Source organism: Mustelus asterias, unplaced genomic scaffold, assembly GCF_964213995.1.
Source record: "Mustelus asterias unplaced genomic scaffold, sMusAst1.hap1.1 HAP1_SCAFFOLD_2799, whole genome shotgun sequence".
Lineage (NCBI taxonomy): Eukaryota > Metazoa > Chordata > Chondrichthyes > Carcharhiniformes > Triakidae > Mustelus > Mustelus asterias.
Genome location: NW_027592744.1, coordinates 1 through 10,000, shown reverse-complemented (window position 1 = coordinate 10,000; position 10,000 = coordinate 1).

The window sequence follows — 10,000 nt, the reverse complement described above, 5'->3', positions numbered from 1 at the left end:
GCGTGGAGAGTCAATGTGGAGTCCTTGTGCGCACGGAGTGTTGAGTAAGGGCGTGTTTCTGCATGTGCCCTGACCCTAAGCATAACCCTAAGCCTAACTCTAAGACTAACCCAAACCCGCGCCTAACCCTAACACAAAGCCTAACCCTAGCCCGAGCACGAGCCCTCACCCAAACCCTAGCCCTAACCCTAACCCGAACCCTAACACTAAGCCTAACCCTAGCCCGAGCACTAGCCCTCACCCTAACCCTAGCCCTAACCCTAACCCGAACCCTAACCCTAGCCCAAACCCTAACCCTGAACCTGGCCCTAACCCTAACCAAAGCCCTAGCCCTAGCCCTAACCCTAACACTAACCCTAACCCTAACCCTAACCCTAGCCCAAACCCTAACCCTAACCAAAGCGCTAACCTAGCCCTAACCCTAACACTAACCCTAACCCTAACCCTAACCCTAGCCCAAACCCTAACCCTAACACTAACCCTACCCTAGCCCAAACCCTAACCCTAACCGTGGCCCTAACCCTAACCAAAGCCCTAACCCTAGCCCTAACCCTAACACTAACCCTAACCCTAACACTAACCCTAGCCCTAGCCCAAAACCTAACCCAAACCCTAACCAAAGCCCTAACCCTCGCCCAAACCCTAACCCTAACCCTAACCGTGGCCCTAGCCCTAACCAAAGCCCTAACCCTAGCCCTAACCCTAACACTAACCCTAACCCTAACACTAACCCTAACCCTAGCCCAAACCCTAACCCTAACCCTGACCAAAGCCCTAACCCTAGCCCTAACCCTAACACTAACCCTAACCCTAACCCTAGCCCAAACCCCTAACCCTAACCCTAACCGTGGCCCCTAGCCCAAACCCTAACCCTAACCCTTACCAAAGCCCTAACCCTAGCCCTAACCCTAACACTAACCCTAACCCTAACCCTAACCCTAGCCCAAACCCTAACCCTAACCGTGGCCCTAACCCTAACCCTAACCAAAGCCCTAACCCTAGCCCTCACCCTAACACTAACCCTAACCCTAACCCTAACACTAGCCCTAACCCTAACCCTAACCCTAACCGTGGCCCTAACCCTAACCATAGCCCTAACGCTAGCCCTAACCCTAACACTAAGCCTAACCCTAGCCCGAGCCCTAGCCCTAACCCTAACCCTAGCCTAACCCTAAGCCTAACCCTAAGGGAGCAATTTGAAAGTGTGGCCGGCGCGAGGGACGCCTGGTGCGGGCGTGGAGAGTCGATGTGGAGTCCTTGTGAGCATGGAGTGTGTTGTAAGGGCGTGTTTCTGCCTGTGCCTTGACCCTAACACTAACCCTAACCCTAGCGCTAACCCTAACCGTAGCCGTCACCCGAACCCTAACCCGAGCCCTAGCCCTAGCCCTAACCCTAACCCTAACCCTAACGGAGCAATTTGAAAGTGTGGCCGGCGTGAGGGGCGCCTGTGCGGGCGTGGAGAGTCAATGTGGAGTGCTTGTGAGCATGGAGTGTGTAGTAAGGGCGTGTTTCTGCCTGTGCCTTGACCCTAACCCTAACCCGAACCCTAACCCTAACCGCGGGTGCGGGGGGTTGAACAAACACCGGGGAAGCCATTAACCACCAGCGGGGAGTACATTAAGCAGTTGCCCTTAGTCTCAGGAGCAGCGGGGAACAGATTATCCAACAGCCGGGAAAACATTCACCAACTTCGGGGGAAAACATGAACGAAATATCGGGAAGACATGAACCAACGGCAGGCAAAACACTGGGGAAGCCAGGAACCAACAACGGGGAGTACACTAAGCAGCTGCCCTTAGTCTCAGGAGTAGCGGGGAAGAGATTAAGCAGCAGCCGGGAAAAGATCAGCCAACCGCGGGGGAACTCATTAACCAGTGTCGTGTGGGAACGCATTAACCAGTTTCGTGGGAACTCATTAACCAGTTTCGGGAAAACTTCCCACAAAGGCGGGAAAGCATCAACCAACGGCGGGGAAGCCATTGTCCAACAGGGGGGGGAGCACATCAAGCAGCTGCCCTTAGTCTCAGGAGCAGCGGGGAAGAGATTAAGCAGCAGCCGGGAAAAGATCAGCCAACCGCGGGGAACTCATTAACCAGTTTCGTGGAACTCATTAACCAGTTTCGGGAAACCGTCCACCTAAGGCGGGGAAAACATCAAACAACGGCGGGGGAAGCCATTGTCCAACAGGGGGGAGCACATTAAGCAGCTGCCCTTAGTATCAGGAGCAGCGGGGATCAGATTAAGCAACAGCCGGAAAAGATCAGGAAACCGCGGGGGAACTCATTAACCAGTTTCGTGGGAACTCATTAACCAGTTTCGGGAAAACATCAACCAAAGGCGGGGAAAGCATCAACCAACGCGGGGAAGCCACTGTCCAACAGTGGGGAGCACATTAAGCCAGCTGCCCTTAGTCTCAGGAGCAGCGGGGATCAGATTAAGCAACAGCCTGGGAAAAGATCAACCAACCGCGGGGGAACTCATTAACCAGTTTCCTGGGAACTCATTAACCAGTTTCGTGGGAACTCATTAACCAGTTTCGGGAAAACCTCCACCAAAGGCGGGGAAAGCATGAACCAACGGCGGGGAAGCCATTGTCCAACCGGGGGGAGCACATTAAGCAGCTGCCCTTAGTATCAGGAGCAGCGGGGTACAATGAACCAGCAGCGGGAAAACAGCTTCGTGGGAACTCATTAACAGTTTCGGGGGAACTCATTACCCAGTTTCGGGAAAACGTCCACCAAAGGCGGGAAAACATCAACCAACGGCGGGGAAGCCATTGTCCAACGGGGGGAGCACATTAAGCAGCTGCCCTTAGTATCAGGAGCAGCGGGGAACAGATTAAGCAACAGCCGGGAAAAGAACAGCCAACCGCGGGGGAACTCATTAACCAGTTTCGTGGGAACTCATTAACCAGTTTCGGGGGAACTCATTAACCAGTTTTCGGGAAACGTCCACCAAAGGCGGGAAAACACCAACCAACGTCGGGGAAGCCTTTGTCCAACAGGTGGGGAGCACATTAAGCAGCTGCCCTAGTATCAGGAGCAGCGGGGATCAGATTAAGCAACAGGAGGGAAAAGATCAGCAACCGCGGGGGAACTCATTAACCAGTTTCGTGGGAACTCATTAACCAGTTTCGGGAAAACTTCCACCAAAGGCGGGGAAAACATGCACCAACGGCGGGGAAGCCATTGTCCAACAGGGGGGAGCACATTAAGCAGCTGCCCTTAGTATCAGGAGCAGCGGGGTACAAATGAACCAGCAGCGGGAAAACAACTTCGTGGGAACTCATAACCAGTTTCGTGGGAACTCATTAACCAGTTTCGGGAAAACGTCCACCAAAGGCGGGGAAAGCATCAACCAACGGCGGGGAAGCCATTGTCCAACAGTGGGGAGCACATTAGGCAGCTGCCCTTAGTATCAGGAGCAGCGGGGATCAGATTAAGCAACAGCCGGGAAAAGAACAGCCAACCGCGGGGGAACTCATTAACCAGTTTCGTGGGAACTCATTAACCAGTTTCGTGGGAACTCATTAACCAGTTTCGGGAAAACGTCCACCAAAGGCGGGGAAAACATGCACCAACGGCGGGGAAGCCATTGTCCAACAGGGGGGAGCACATTAAGCAGCTGCCCTTAGTATCAGGAGCGGCGGGGATCAGATTAAGCAACAGCCGGGAAAAGATCAACCAACCGCGGGGGAACTCATTAACCAGTTTCGTGGGAACTCATTAACCAGTTTCCTGGGAACTCATTAACCAGTTTCGGGAAAAATTCAACCAGAGGCGGGGAAAGCATCAACCAACGGCGGGGAAGCCTTTGTCCAACAGGGGGGAGCACATTAAGCAGCTGCCCTTAGTATCAGGAGCAGCGGGGTACAAATGAACCAGCAGCGGGGAAAACAGCTTCGTGGGAACTCATTAACCAGTTTCGGGGAACTCATTAACCAGTTTCGGGAAAACTTCCACCAAAGGCGGGGAAAGCATGAACCAACGGCGGGGAGGCATTGTCCAACCGGGGGGAGCACATTAAGCAGCTGCCCTTAGTATCAGGAGCAGCGGGGATCAGATTAAGCAACAGCCGGGAAAAGATCAGCCAACCGCGGGGGAACTCATTAACCAGTTTCGGGGGAACTCATTAACCAGTTTCGGGAAAACGTCCACCAAAGGCGGGGAAAACATCAACCAACGGCGGGGAAGCCTTTGTCCAACAGGGGGGAGCACATTAAGCAGCTGCCCTTAGTATCAGGAGCAGCGGGGTACAAATGAACCAGCAGCGGGGAAAACAGCTTCGTGGAACTCATTAACCAGTTTCGGGGGAACTCATTAACCAGTTTCGGGAAAACTTCCACCAAAGGCGGGGAAAGCATGAACCAACGGCGGGGAAGGCATTGTCCAACCGGGGGGAGCACATTAAGCAGCTGCCCTTAGTATCAGGAGCAGCGGGGATCAGATTAAGCAACAGCCGGGAAAAGATCAGCCAACCGCGGGGGAACTCATTAACCAGTTTCGTGGGAACTCATTAACCAGTTTCGGGAAAACTGCCACCAACGGCGGGGAAAACATGCACCAACGGCGGGGAAGCCATTGTCCAACAGGGGGGAGCACATTAAGCAGCTGCCCTTAGTATCAGGAGCAGCGGGTACAAATGAACAAGCAGCGGGGAAAACAACTCCGTGGGAACTCATTAACCAGTTTCGTGGGAACTCATTAACCAGTTTCGGGAAAACGTCCACCAAAGGCGGGGAAAACATGCACCAACGGCGGGGAAGCCATTGTCCAACAGGGGGGAGCACATTAAGCAGCTGCCCTTAGTATCAGGAGCAGCGGGGATCAGATTAAGCAACAGCCGGGAAAAGATCAACCAACCGCGGGGGAACTCATTAACCAGTTCCGTGGGAACTCATTAACCAGTTTCGTGGGAACTCATTAACCAGTTTCGGGAAAACGTCCACCAAAGGCGGGGAAAACATCAACCAACGGCGGGGAAGCCATTGTCCAACAGTGGGGAGCACATTAAGCAGCTGCCCTTAGTGTCAGGAGCAGCGGGGATCAGATTAAGCAACAGCCGGGAAAAGATCAGGAAACCGCGGGGGAACTCATTAACCAGTTTCGTGGGAACTCATTAACCAGTTTCGGGAAAACCTCCACCAAAGGCGGGGAAAGCATGAACCAACGGCCGGGAAGCCCTTGTCCAAAAGTGGGGAGCACATTAAGTGGCTGCCCTTAGTATCAGGAGCAGCGGGGATCAGATTAAGCAACAGCCGGGAAAAGATCAGCCAACCGCGGGGGAACTCATTAACCAGTTTCGTGGGAACTCATTAACCAGTTTCGGGAATACTTCCACCAAAGGGGCGGGAAAACATGAACCAACGGCGGGGAAGCCATTGTCCAACAGTGGGGAGCACATTAAGCAGCTGCCCTTAGTATCAGGAGCAGCGGGGTACAAATGAACCAGCAGCGGGGAAAACAGCTTCGTGGGAACTCATTAACCAGTTTCGTGGGAACTCATTAACCAGTTTCGTGGGAACTCATTAACCAGTTTCGGGAAAACATCCACCAAAGGCGGGGAAAGCATCAACCAACGGCGGGGAAGCCATTGTCCAGCAGTGGGGAGCACATTAAGCAGCTGCCCTTAGTATCAGGAGCAGCGGGGTACAAATGAACAAGCAGCGGGGAAAACAACTCCGTGGGAACTCATTAACCAGTTTCCTGGGAACTCATTAACCAGTTTCGGGAAACCTTCCACCAAAGGCGGGAAACATGCACCAACGGCGGGGAAGCCATTGTCCAACAGGGGGGAGTACATTAAGCAGCTGCCCTTAGTATCAGGAGCAGCGGGGATCAGATTAAGCAACAGCCGGGAAAAGATCAGCCAACCGCGGGGGAACTCATTAACCAGTTTCGTGGGAACTCATTAACCAGTTTCGGGAAAACATCAACCAGAGGCGGGGAAAACATGCACCAACGGCGGGGAAGCCATTGTCCAACAGGGGGGAGTACATTAAGCAGCTGCCCTTAGTATCAGGAGCAGCGGGGTACAAATGAACCAGCAGCGGGGAAAACAACTCCGTGGGAACTCATTAACCAGTTTCGTGGGAACTCATTAACCAGTTTCGGGAAACCTTCCACCAAAGGCGGGGAAAACATGCACCAACGGCGGGGAAACCATTGTCCAACAGGGGGGAGCACATTAAGCAGCTGCCTTAGTATCAGGAGCAGCGGGGTACAAATGAACCAGCAGCGGGGACAACAACTCCGTGGGAACTCATTAACCAGTTTCGTGGGAACTCATTAACCAGTTTCGGGAAACCTTCCACCAAAGGCGGGAAAACATGCACCAACGGCGGGGAAGCCATTGTCCAACAGGGGGAGCACATTAAGCAGCTGCCTTAGTATCAGGAGCAGCGGGGATCAGATTTAGCAGCAGCCGGGAAAAGATCAGGAAACCGCGGGGAACTCATTAACCAGTTTCGTGGGAACTCATTAACCAGTTTCGGGAAAACATCAACCAGAGGCGGGGAAAGCATCAACCAACGGCGGGGAAGCCTTTGTCCAACAGGGGGGAGCACATTAAGCAGCTGCCCTTAGTATCAGGAGCAGCGGTGCACCAAATGAACCAGCAGCGGGGAAAACAGCTTCGTGGGAACTCATTAACCAGTTTCGGGGGAACTCATTAACCAGTTTCGGGAAATCTTCCACCAGAGGCGGGGAAAGCATCAACCAACGGCGGGGAAGCCTTTGTCCAACAGGGGGGAGCACATTAAGCAGCTGCCCTTAGTCTCAGGAGCAGCGGGGAACAGATTAAGCAACAGCCGGGAAAAGATCAGCCAACCGCGGGGGAACTCATTAACCAGTTTCGTGGGAACTCATTAACCAGTTTCGTGGGAACTCATTAACCAGTTTCGGGAAAACGTCCACCAAAGGCGGGGAAAGCATCAGCCAACGGCGGGGAAGCCATTGTCCAACAGTGGGGAGCACATTAAGCAGCTGCCCTTAGTATCAGGAGCAGCGGGGATCAGATTAAGCAACAGCCGGGAAAAGATCAGCCAACCGCGGGGGAACTCATTAACCAGTTTCCTGGGAACTCATTAACCAGTTTCGGGAAATCCTCCACCAAAGGCGGGGAAAGCATCGACCAACGGCCGGGAAGCCTTTGTCCAACAGTGGGGAGCACATTAAGCAGCTGCCCTTAGTCTCAGGAGCAGCGGGGTACAAATGAACCAGCAGCGGGGGAAAACAACTTCGTGGGAACTCATTAACCAGTTTCGTGGGAACTCATTAACCAGTTTCAGGGAAAACATCCACCAGAGGCGGGGAAAGCATCAACCAACGGCGGGAAGCCATTGTCCAACAGGGGGCAGTACATTAAGCAGCTGCCCTAAGTATCAGGAGCAGCGGGGATCAGATTAAGCAACAGCCGGGAAAAGATCAGCCAACCGCGGGGGAACTCATTAACCAGTTTCGTGGGAACTCATTAACCAGTTTCGGGGGAACTCATTAACCAGTTTCGGGAAACCTTCCACCAAAGGCGGGGAAAACATCAACCAGCGGCGGGGAAGCCATTGTCCAACAGGCGGGAGCACATTAAGCCAGCTGCCCTTAGTATCAGGAGCAGCGGGGTACAAATGAACCAGCAGCGGGGAAAACAGCTTCGTGGGAACTCATTAACCAGTTTCGGGGGAACTCATTAACCAGTTTCGGGAAAACATCAACCAGAGGCGGGGAAAGCATCAACCAACGGCGGGGAAGCCTTCGTCCAACAGGGGGGAGCACATTAAGCAGCTGCCCTTAGTATCAGGAGCAGCGGGGTGCAAATGAACCAGCAGCGGGGAAAACAACTTCGTGGGAACTCATTAACCAGTTTCGTGGGAACTCATTAACCAGTTTCGTGGGAACTCATTAACCAGTTTCGGGAAAACGTCCACCAAAGGCGGGGAAAGCATCAACCAACGGCGGGGAAGCCATTGTCCAACAGACGGGAGCACATTAAGCAGCTGCCCTTAGTATCAGGAGCAGCGGGGATCAGAGTAAGCAACAGCCGGGAAAAGATCAGCCAACCGCGGGGGAACTCATTAACCAGTTTCGTGGGACTCATTAACCAGTTTCGGGAAAACTTCCACCAAAGGCGGGGAAAACATGCACCAACGGCGGGGAAGCCATTGTCCAACAGGGGGGAGCACATTAAGCAGCTGCCTTAGTATCAGGAGCAGCGGGTACAAATGAACCAGCAGCGGGGAAAAAAACTTCGTGGGAACTCATTAACCAGTTTCGTGGGGAACTCATTAACCAGTTCGGAAAACTTCCACCAAAGGCGGGAAAACATGCACCAACGGCGGGGAAGCCATTGTCCAACAGGGGGGAGCACATTAAGCAGCTGCCCTTAGTATCAGGAGCAGCGGGGTACAAATGAACCAGCAGCGGGGAAAACAACTTCGTGGGAACTCATTAACCAGTTTCGTGGGAACTCATTAACCAGTTTCGGGAAAACGTCCACCAAAGGCGGGGAAAGCATCAACCAACGGCGGGGAAGCCATTGTCCAACAGGGGGAAGTAAATTAAGCAGCTGCCCTTAGTATCAGGAGCAGCGGGGTACAAATGAACCAGCAGCGGGAAAGCAACTTCGTGGGAACTCATTAACCAGTTTCGTGGGAACTCATTAACCAGTTTCGGGAAAACATCAACCAGAGGCGGGGAAAGCATCAACCAACGGCGGGGAAGCCATTGTCCTACAGTGGGGAGCACATTAAGCAGCTGCCCTTAGTATCAGGAGCCGCGGGGATCAGATTAAGCAACAGCCGGGAAAGATCAGCCAACCGCGGGGGAACTCATTAACCAGTTTCGTGGGAACTCATTAACCAGTTTCTGGGGAACTCATTAACCAGTTTCGGGAAATCCTCCACCAAAGGCGGGGAAAGCATCGACCAACGGCCGGGAAGCCTTTGTCCACAGTGGGGAGCACATTAAGCAGCTGCCCTTAGTCTCAGGAGCAGCGGGGTACAAATGAACCAGCAGCGGGGAAAACAACTTCGTGGGAACTCATTAACCAGTTTCGTGGGAACTCATTAACCAGTTTCGGGAAAACATCCACCAGAGGCGGGTAAAGCATCAACCAACGGCGGGGAAGCCATTGTCCAACAGGGGGCAGTACATTAAGCAGCTGCCCTAAGTATCAGGAGCAGCGGGGATCAGATTAAGCAACAGCCGGGAAAAGATCAACCAACCGCGGGGGAACTCATTAACCAGTTTCGTGGGAACTCATTAACCAGTTTCGGGGGAACTCATTAACCAGTTTCGGGAAACATCAACCAGAGGCGGGAAAGCATCAACCAACGGCGGGGAAGCCTTCGTCCAACAGGGGGGAGCACATTAAGCAGCTGCCCTTAGTATCAGGAGCAGCGGGTGCAAATGACCAGCAGCGGGGAAAACAACTTCGTGGGAACTCATTAACCAGTTTCGTGGGAACTCATTAACCAGTTTCGGAAAACATCCACCAGAGGCGGGTAAAGCATCAACCAACGGGCGGGGAAGCCCTTGTCCAACAGGGGGCAGTACATTAAGCAGCTGCCCTTAGTATCAGGAGCTGCGGGGATCAGACTAAGCAACAGCCGGGAAAACATTAACCAACTTCGGGGGAACTCATTAACCAATTATTTGATGACCGGTAGGCGGCGCTCTATCGGCTTCGGCGACCGGCGGGTGGCGGTTCGGGGTCGTGGCGACCCGGGGCGAGGCGGCCCGGCCGTGAAATCGCGAAAAAACGCGTTTTTAAAAAGAACCGTCGGTCCCCATCGGGATGGATTTGACCCCCTCATGCCGCCGTCGGGCACCTCTTCGGCGGCATGACTACCGGAGGTGTTCCCGCCGAGGTGGACACTTGCATTTTCTGGCACGGTGGGTTGGCGGGGGGTACCTGCAGAACTAGCAGGAAGGCCGATGGCAATGACATGTGGCAACTCATTAACCCAGTTTTGACTTTGCTGCCATTGAAGGCGGAAAATCTGAAA